This window comes from Stegodyphus dumicola, chromosome 3 (assembly GCF_044657685.1).
Source record: "Stegodyphus dumicola isolate Sdum_Otavi_A_Nest chromosome 3, ASM4465768v1".
Lineage (NCBI taxonomy): Eukaryota > Metazoa > Arthropoda > Arachnida > Araneae > Eresidae > Stegodyphus > Stegodyphus dumicola.
In genome coordinates, this window is record NC_140770.1 from 112,660,851 (window position 1) to 112,671,898 (window position 11,048).

At 33.2% G+C, this 11,048-nt stretch overlaps 1 non-coding gene across 1 annotated transcript; it reads right to left on the reverse strand.

The window, feature by feature from the left end:
- Nucleotides 1–2,263: 2,263 nt before the first annotated feature.
- TRNAM-CAU (transfer RNA methionine (anticodon CAU)) lies at nucleotides 2,264–2,334 on the reverse strand. The gene has a single exon. It is a non-coding gene; the product is annotated as a tRNA-Met (tRNA).
- Nucleotides 2,335–11,048: the final 8,714 nt, after the last annotated feature.

The following is an 11,048-nucleotide window of genomic DNA, read 5'->3' on the forward strand; positions in this document are numbered from 1 at the left end:
CATGATACAGCCGGTTTGAAACCAGACAGAATAAGAAAGATCTCGATGTTTTAAATCTTATTAAGAAATCTAGATGCAGCGTCAGCTTGTATATGATTTATTAAAATTGAACATTGTTAGATTTAAAGCAGTTAAACTTTACTTTACTTTTCGTTTTATAAAAAGAGTTTGCTGTTATTCTCTTTATGCGTCTTAAAGGATATGATGGTACATATTTTTCCGATGATGTTTCATATAGTGCATCTAATGGTCAATCTGAAATAAATGCATCTTCCATACTATACAGGTAATGAAATTTTATAGAAGCAGTAACGTAGATGTATATTTATCTCTATCATCTGGAATGCAATTTGGCTATTTTTATCATAATATGGTAAAAAAATTTGTGATATGTTATTTACAGAAATTTCTAAATAAGTAAAAGTACCAGAAATCGGGGTTATTTTACGATATTCAGAACATGGGGGGGGACATAATTTAGGTGTAGTCTCCCCTCACACATATTGGCATTTCACCGAAAACTTCCGATTCTATATCAACATATATTTTATAATGAATTTAAAATTATGTTTCGTTTTCAGGATTTAGACATTCAAAATGGAACTATCTGAAGTGTAATACTTTATTAATGCGATACAAACTCTCTTTTTGACATCAATACTGGTGGAGGCCTGCTTATGATATAAGTCTTTTTCCATTATTAAGCATATTTTTAGCCATTTCTCTTGCAAACTAATGGCTCTTTCATTTTATGAGACGAAGGAGAAAATGGCCTCCAACTGTGTCTTCTAACATATTTTAAATAGGCTAAGATCAGTGAATTGCTCAGGATTCAGATAGTTTTCAAGTCTTCTTTCATGTTCTTCAAATCCCTCTGCTATCATTTTGTGTTGTGAGCTGGTGCATTATGATTCTGATATACGATATGCATTTCGCAATGTAAAGTCTGAACGACTGGGTGGACTTGATTCATCGACGATTAAATAGTTCTATTTGATCATCAACCGATCGAAATGCATTAATAATTCTTTTTGACCATGCAATTCGTTTTTCAAGAAACTTTCACGGGACTATTGTCTTGAGCGTCACTAATTCACATTTATATTTCCTGTGGATATGAGAAATTGCAGATCATATGACTCTGATGGAGCTCTGCACACGCAAGTACTCGAAGAAATTGAAAAAGTAGTGTAAGTACGTCTCTGAATAATTATTGCTTTGAATTGTGTACTGACCTCTTTTTTCGTTGCCGACACAGTTGAAACCTGTATTTACCATGGGTACCGGTGAGCTTTGGATTTGGTTTTGGTGCCTGGATATGAATACTAATGCAGCGAAATTACTGACAGACCTTTTCAGTAAAAATGCGTGAACTAAGAGGAATAATATTAAATTATGCCTTAATTTGAGTCGTGATAATTATGCGCTTTTTAAACACAATTCTCTTTAATGCACAGCCTTTTTAGATAACTTCCTCTTACCTCGATAGTTACTCCCGCTGGAAAATTTTCTTTGCTTTTCTAAGCACACAGATATGAGACAGCTTTATTCAGCATTACTTTCAATTTCATTGCAACTGCTCTTCCATTCTTTAATAAAATTCGGTGAATTTTATAACAATTTAAGCGACAATCAAACTACCCTTAAGAGAATTTAATTAACTTATAAAAATTAATGTTACCTTATAAATTTTATTACTCTTTTTTATTTCTAGCTAAAGAAGAAAAGCAAAAATACTGTAAACTATAATGTTGACGTTGATGCTTCACAATTACATATTTATACAAAGATGATTACCATTTGAGTAAGATGCAACCATTGGTACCGCAAAAGTTTCTCTCTTTTAACATTTATAATCTAATCCGCATAATTCGGGTAGCCATTAGGCTAAACAGAACGCTGCGTCCTAATGTAGAAACTCCGACGGGCAGTCTAATGGCTCTAAATCATACACTTGATGCTTCTTGGATTAAAGCCTCTCTTCTCGAGCCCTCCGAATTGTTGCCATCTCTATTCTTAAAGTTAGGATGAGTTTGGGGGACGGTTTTCAAATTTCGCTGCAGAAAGCATTAAGGTTTTACTACAAAATCCAGCTTTGTTGATTATCTTTTAGAACTGAAGAATTGCATAATAACAAAATAGTACATAAATTTGAGTAAACTAATTTCTTTCTTTTTTTATTAGCAATAATAAAAAACTTTGAACGGTAAGGTTGTAGAGTCATTAGGTTATTTTGAAGCAGGAGTACATGAAAAATGAGCAGTGCCCCCGCCGGGACTCGAACCCGGAACTCTCGAATATGAGCCGCGTGTGCTACCGTTACACCACGAAGGCACGCAGAAAGTAGAGAGAAAATACCTTATAAGGTTAAAACTTTTTCTGAATCTTAAATGAATTACATACGTAGCATTTAAACTTCGCTTTAAATATTTATATTATAATACATTTTTATGATTAGGTATTTAAAGAAAGTTGTAATATTAACCCTCAATAAACTATTAAACTGCACTTAGTATGACCTTTCTCTGCTTCCGACGACTTGTGTTTTCAGTATTTAATTATAAGTGAATAAATCCAAGAGCATGGACAGGTGATAAATTTTAACTGAATGGTTTTAGTAAAAAGCTACGTTTTTAAAACAACTAAAATTTAGCAAAATTTAACTGTGAAAGTAACGTATTTATATGTTATAAAAGGAACTGCGCACATTATTAATTTCGTGGTATTTAAATATTAAAGAGATATATTTTCTATTTATTCATCTTGCTTTACATGAAAATAAAAACAGCTTTAAACACTTTTAATAAAATAATTGGCTAGTGTAGAAAAATGTAAAACACAGGCTAAATGTAATTTGCAAATGCTTAACGCATTTTCACGGAGCTATATTTCTTCGATTTTAAGACGTTATTATTCTAAGATGAACCAATTAATTTTAGCACTGCGACAGATAAAAAGTTGATTCTAAAGAAACAATAAGTAAAAAGAAAAGATTAAAGTTCATTTAACAAATAATTTTTTTATAATTTCGATTTATAATACCCTAAACACATCTATTAAAATTATAATTTTGGAAAAATTATCTACTTTGTAAGAATAAGTAATTAGAAAAATCTACAATTCTAAGTAGAGATTCTAAGAACAACTTTCTAAGATTTAGAGACTCACCTCGATTTTTGTGTCCTTAACATCGGTGATAAGTGCATCTTAGAATCGAAAAAATATGGTATAGTTCGAAAACTGAAGTTTCACGTAGAGTAAATCACGTAGTTTGTATTTTTTATGCAGTAAAGAGAAGTTACGCTTATTACTTAGAATCATTTTCATTGTGAATCGTATATCTACAAAATGTAATTTTAGATTTATAGTTTATCCCTAAATACTCATGAATGAACTCGACGACGTACGCACTGCTTCTGGGAGTTTTCTCGTGATAAGGAGGCTGCGTTCGGCACTGCCTGCTTTAATAGAGAGAAACTGAAGCTCTTATATACGAGAAACATGAGCGTGTCAAATTGTGTTGAAGTGATTAAAGACATGAGTCAAAATCCACTGTTTTTAATTGAATGTTACACGAAATCTTTCCAAAAACTGAAGAATGTTTATTACATCATTCATACAAATACATAAACAAAATGTGAAAGAAATTCAATTTTTTTAATTATCTATATAAGGCTTTCAAGTAATTATTTCGTATGCATTTCAAACACACTGTAGATAACCATGATTGTTTTCAGGCCTGATTATCATCTTGTTCTCCAAATTTTAGGAGGCTACCAAATTATTCATAAGTTTGTTTTATCCTCACAAAAAAGAACAAAAGGGCATGAAAAGAAAGCTCTGAAGGCTTCCGAAGAATATACGAGTCTAGGATCTCACACAATTTCAATCTGGCTCTGACTATTTCATGCTATAAAGAATAGCAAACAATTTAACATTAATTCAATTTAACCTTTTGATTTCTTTACCTAAAAGAAAGATTCCATAATTCTAATAAAAGACCACTGTTTATCGTGAAAAGTTAAATAAATGCTGCTTACAAAATTTTCATTTTTTTTTCATTGCCTTGCAAATGAAGAGCGCATGGTTTCGATTCTATAAAATGACTTAAAGCGTGTTTAATCGCACCTGCCATTTTCACTGACACAATAAAATTTGCTCAGTGAAGGTATATTTTATATTTGCCACAGGATTTAATAAATTGACAACTCAATAAGTAAAGAACTTACTCATCATAGTAAATGAGAGGTCTACCAGAACAGTGGTAAGACAAAAAATGTGTATTGATCAAAATAAATCTCATTCTGAAGAATTAAGCGTAACTGCAAATAACAGAAAAAGACGACACAGAAAAATGATTCTTTATGAAGTTTGTCTACTCATATTTTCCTGAAACTCTATCTAAAGTCTATCAATTGACCCAGCAGACAGAAAGCAACACCATTACGCTCGTGGTGTTGCTATCTGCTTTCAGAATTTTATTTTCATCAAATACTTTGCTTTTTTATGCTATGTGTTAGCAGAAGTAGACATTTCTGTATTCCAAACAATAATAGCTCATGGAGTCTACATAGAATGACAGTACTTGGGTACAATCGTTAATTAATTGAAGTTAATCAAAGCCTAAAGACACTTTGCAGAAAATATATTGTTACGAAATGTACAGGCGCGGTGAGATGGCTTTTCCGCAAAGTAGTTTTAGGGTTGCCATAAAATGGCAAGGGAAGACAGGGTTGCCATATTTGACGAGAAATCGCCCACTTTTGGCGACAAAATTGACGAAATCCCATGGGCGGATGGAGAACCTTCTGGAACGCATTTTTACCGATTTAGCCCAGAATGTTCTCGAACATAAGCATACGAGTATAAACCCTGCTGGTCCGCAGTCAGTTAATGTGCGTCTCTCCTCGAGTGAGTGTCTCGCCTAGCAAGCTGATAGTATGTGCTTCATCGAGAGGGCGAGTGTGTGTGCCTCGCATAGAGTGCGAGAGAGTCAGTATCGAGTTGGTGTCTCATCTAGCGAGTCAATCCCTGCGGAGTCGATCGAGTTGACAGCCGGGCAGCGAGTGCCGAGTGGGTCGTCGAGTTCACCGAAGGAGTCTCTTAGTGTATCGCGATTAGTGCATCGTCAAGAGAGCGTGTTGTGCTCCGGGAACGACTGATCCGAAGAGTCGGGAGCCATGCTCTGTGTGTCGTCGAGTGTATTGCGAGTTGTAGCGGGGAGAGTCTTGAGAGTACGTGGAGTTCCAAGAAAGACCAAGCAGAGTCGGAAGCTGTACTCCGGAAAGCAGAGTCGGATGCTTTGCAGGAAGCTGTCTCCACCGTGATAGCCTGATTACCAGAAGGCTGTGTCGCTGATCATGTCAGCGTGTTTATAGTAGCTCATCGACGACTATAAAACGTGTTTTTAGCTGTCCTGACAATACTGGCCAATAAAGTGTCTTTCGATACTTCATCAAGTGTCGTCGTTATTCACACTAAAAATCTACGAACCCCGTACGAACGTGAAGGAAGAGAAAAACGTAACAATATATACTTTGCACAGTGTTGTATTTAGGTTCATATGGAGGTTCTAACAAAACACAGATATGCCTTGATACTCTGGAACAGGATGTCTGCGAATTAGTGTTGAATCAAGACCACAATGTTGCACTAACTACCGGATGCCAAAAGTAGAGTGCAGTACAGAACTTCTTCACAAACCTCTCATCTCCTATAGAGACTACGGTTCCCTATTATATTGTGTACAGAAGACTGAAGGATAGTAGTATGCATGTATATGCGTTTGAATATGCATCTGAGTCACTGCTGCTGGTCTAAAAGGCATTGCATCTAGAATGCACAACACAATGCTTAATCAGATAATAAAATAGGACCGTGGTTCAATCCGATGAATCCAGGTTCAGTCTAAGGATTAATGTACACTACATATTTATCTTTGTTTTTAAATTCTATTGAGTAAGGTGAGATACACTCAAAAGATATGATGTAGGGCATAGTCCATTTTACAGAAACAGTTCAGATCTTCATAAGTTGCACAGAAATCTAACGAATGGCAGATATGCATATGTTTCAGATTAGAGCAAGAATGGGATTTTATATTCGCAGAATATTTTAAAAGTTTTGAATGATTATGTTCAGAACCTCTGCCATATGTATCACTGTGGGTGATCCATTATATACCGTATAAACTATTTCTTTACAATAAAACATCTGTGCTCTGCACGACATGAGAATTTCTATTTAGCTTTAAGGGAGTTGTTTCATTTCTACCTCTAAAGAAACTACTAGTATTCTTATTTCTCTTGAGTTAATCCCTTATCAAAGCTGATTATCATAGATTTGATGCTTATCAAAGCTTTGAATATGGGTATATTTGTGTGAAATAAAATTTTCATCTAATGCAAAATACAAAGAATAGGCTTCTTCATTACTTAATAATAACAAAGAATATTCATTCTTCATTATTTAATCGCATATTTTACTTTGGCAATCCCAATCAATTAAATTTTACTTAACTTTTGTATTATTATTCTACAGAATTTGACTCTCATTGGTAGCATAAACTAGTACGTAGCAAACTCTTAACATATTTTAAGCGAATTATCGTTATGGTGGAGATTAATAACAGAGTCTTGAAAAGGTTTTAACAATCCTTTTATTTAAAATTAAAATTTTAACAAAAGAGTACGTCTTGTGCTTAACAAACTCGGCCAGCACTTGTGGCGAGATAACTTAAGGAAATATTACAACTTATTTTTGAGAAAGCTATTTCTCATTTGTTACCTGTGACATATCTGATGCCGTTATGAATGTTTAGACCAGTATAATATTCGATTTTTGTCGATAGTACCGAGCATGATAAATATTTTCACTAGAGCTGTCATGTAAATTGCTTATTAGAAACTCTAATACACCATTCCATGCAGAAAATATTAATAAGCAGAAGGTGAAACATTTCAGGTGAATATGAATGCTTTAAAGAGAAAACCATTAAACACTAAACCATTCAGAAGTTATTAATTTGGATGATGAGAAGGTAAATCTCCTGAACATAGAGTACGTTTCTAACTACCTAAAATTTTCAGAATTATGCACAGAAATAGTCTGTGTCTTACACAGAATATGACGCATTAGAAGATTTTATGACGGGGATAAAGCCTTAGATGTACTTAACAACAGCAATGCCCACTCTTTAGAACCTGTTTCCTTTTGATACCCGCCCACAGAGTCCAGTTCATCCCTTCCATCTGAGCTGACTTAGGGATACTCTTCCTCAGAGACCGACCACTTAATTCCATGCATTAAGATAGCTCTCGCAGTGTGTCATTTAGCGCGTCAGCTCCTTTAGCTAATCCAACAGTTTAATGACAACCTTCCTAGTAGCTGTTGCGTTGGGATTCGATCGGTCCGGCATCGCAATTAGAACGAACGTCGCTCCTCCAGCCCGCTAATCTATACGTCTGGAAGAAGCTGTTGGAGCAAATGATGGCTCCTGCTATTATTACTCTCTCCTAGGGTGACTTTTATTGTCGAAAAATGTCTGAGATTTTTCCTTGACCGGAGGTTCATGTTGTTGTTCACTTACCTCTAACTCAATATCGCTGTTGGTAATCCAAATGGGAGAAGTACATTTAGTACATTCAACATTGAAAAATTCTCTCTTTACTCGTTTTAGAAATTTGGAAAGTTTTTTTTTTTTTTTTTCTTTTTATATTTACTAAATTATCTCCTTTACTTTAAAAATTTAGACAGTCTTCAGTAATAACTAACCTAATTTAAACTGTCCATTTCATTATTAATTTTCTATAAGCTCCAACAGAAAGAAAAAGCCATTACAATACAAAATACAAAATTTAAAAATATATAAAAAACTAATTCTTGTAGAATTTATAACATATTTTGATAGTATGGCTTGAAAATACCCTCCATACTAAAATTATTAAATAGTTATTTGTGTCAAGGAATACGTATCCTGTGTTTGAAAAACTGAAATAAACGAAATTTCATTAGTTGATTACAGTTCGTCGCTTACAAGTTCGACCTTGCGAAAATTTTCTTCAGTTAATGAACTGGATTTTACTTGAAGTCTTTCACAAAAATGTTTTCTCTGTAGTAAATAACATTAATTCTGATTAAGCCTCTTCAAGACTTCCAGAATCCTAATATTTACTTTTTCATGTTTCACTGCAATTTTCTTCGACAAATGACGCTATGTTCATTTTGCTATGCTCCGACGACTTACTTCCCTAGAAATATAGTTATTTCTCGTCACATTTTTTTCAAAACATTTTTGCTGTTCAAGAAGAGAGATCTGTATGTGAAAACTCTTGAAATCGGTAGAGATTTTCAAAATCTACGCTAATCAAAGTTTGATTTTTGGCCTAAATTTACATTTAAGATAATCGAACATGGTTAACTACAAATTTTATTCCCTTAGATACTAGCCTCAGGCAAATAATTTCAACTACAAAATTTTCCAAAAAAAGAGGCAGAGAATTTTGTCGCAGCATTTTCAGCGTTGGAAAAGAAAAGTCTCTGAGAGCATAAAGTTTAACAATTAATATGTTTACACGCAGAGCAGAATTTCAAATTAAGGAAGCTTCGTCATGCTTGGTTAGGTAAAATGAAACTACTTTACTTAAAAAACATATAAATATACGAACGTAATATATTCAAGGTGTAGCATTGTTTGCAATACAGAGCTGTTTCAGTTAACAAAGCATAATGAATTTTAATAACTAGAAGCTTTGCTCTTTGAAATCATATGAGAAGTAAGATTTTATATTTAAATAACTTTTCTAACTCCAATACAAAATGTTTTTCATAAAAGTCTTTAAATCATACTTGGAAAATCTGTAACTGCGAATATATATCTAGGATTGGTATTTTTGGAAATAAATCCTATAGCAGTGTTTTCAGATACTCTGTATAACGCCACAGACTCATTAGGTTATATCTATGCAGGAACATAAAAAATGTGGTATGCCTTGCCAGGATTCCAATTCCAGAACTCCCGTATACGCATCGAGCGTACACTGAGGGAAAAAAAAGAAGGGCAGGGGACAGTTCTACATCTCTCGTTCTATTGGGCTTACTGATGAAACTCAAATTGCATTTTTCATGTCTCGAAAGCATAACTTAAGATAGATATATATATATTAGGTTTATATATAGGGGTTGTTATGATAAAGGTATTTTTACATAAAACCGGACCTTTCTCTGAAATGATATATCTGTAAGACAGATTTTCATAAAAACTCTTTAAATGATAGTGCGAAAGTAAAAACGTATCTGCAAGTAAAATTAAAAAAAAAAAAAAAAAAAAAAAAAAAAAAAAAAAAAGAAAAAGAAACTGGAATATGAAAAAATTAAATTATAAATTTTGACACTAACAACCTTGGGAAAACATATATTAAAGTTAAAAAACATAACAATTGTAAGATTACAAAGCAAGTGCATTCTGAATTTAGGTAAGCCTAGTCATTTAAGAATGTACCCCTATAAACTGAAGCTATATGAACTATTATATTTAAAATTAGATGTTAAAATGATAAAGCCAAATGGTAGAGAAAAATATTCTATTACTCCGACACAAATTAAAGCTGTGCAGAGACTTACGCATTTATTCCATGAATGAAATGTTTCATTATTTAAGATATAGCCGTGCTATTTCACTAATTTGTTTGAGCAAAAGTCATATAGCAAATATACGCTTCAAGTGGCAACATTGTATAGTGCTACAACACGCGAAATCCGAGAACTGGAAGCACTAAATACCTTAAAAAGAGTCTCCTTTGAGATGTTTAAAAATTGTTTGATTCCCAGAAATCTTCCGTGCAAAAGTTTCAGAACTAAAAACGTTCAGTGATAACACATATCTAAAATGGATTCCAAGAAAGGAATCCATTACAATCACACTGTTTACTGCCAGCTCACATACAAAAAGCTGATATTGAAGATTTTTTAATAAATTACATTTTTATCATAAATTCTAACATTACTTCATTTTAAATGCAAAGAACAGGCTTCTCTTTGTCTTCCCTAGCATGATTTTCCTCAGAAAAGGAAAAAGAACTTCAACAAATAGTATACTCGCAATATTAAGAAGGTGGGAAAAAATAAAGAAATACAGCTAAGATGTAATTTCTAACATACGTCATTAAATAAGCATTAAACAAGGGAAGCAGAAATTCGGCGACGCTGTCCCCCAGGGTAAGTACAAGCTGAGGCATCTCAGCAGATCCTAGGATTTCTCATTCGCCATTTATGACCACATCTAACATATAAGCTATAAAACAACGAAAAGAGTTTTATATAAGTTTTACATACCTTAACGTTTACTGACAAACAATAGACAATGAGAAACATATATGATGGAATCTTTCCGAATATTTTGGACAGTAATGTTAGATAAAACCTTAATTGAATTTTTCTAAATTGAGATATTATTAAAAGATAAAACTTGGTATAAAAATATCAAGAACAATTGTTTTAAATCGCTAAGTTTGTTAAGATTTAATTAATAGACAGATCTAATTTGAAGGATAAACAAAAGTTCTTCCAATCCGAATGGCAACATTACCCAGTACCAGTAATTTTCTGTATCATGCGAATATGATAAGTAAAAGGTCTTATGAATCTTGGAATGGCAATAAAGCTGAATTTCTGACAAAGGCTAGAAGCGCATCGCAATGGCAAGGAAAAATGAAAAATCACGCTATGTAATGGAAAGATTAAGGTATAAAATGGAAATGGAAAATAGAGGAATTAAGATAAAATTGACACCAGAAAAAGGAAAGATTAAGTTATAATTGTTCTAATGCTAGAAACCCTAGAAAATAGATTTCTAGCTGTTCAGTTTAATTTCCTACATGAGTTTAGGCAAGAAAGCATTTTATGCAAGTTCCTATGTATGCTTCCTTGTTTTTTCCTGTCCTTCCTTGTTCTTAAGTTCTGGGATTCAGAGATTTACTTCAGTGATCTTATGTTACTTCTTACAGAATTTATTTATTCTTGCTCATTTGCCATTTCTACAAATCAACAGT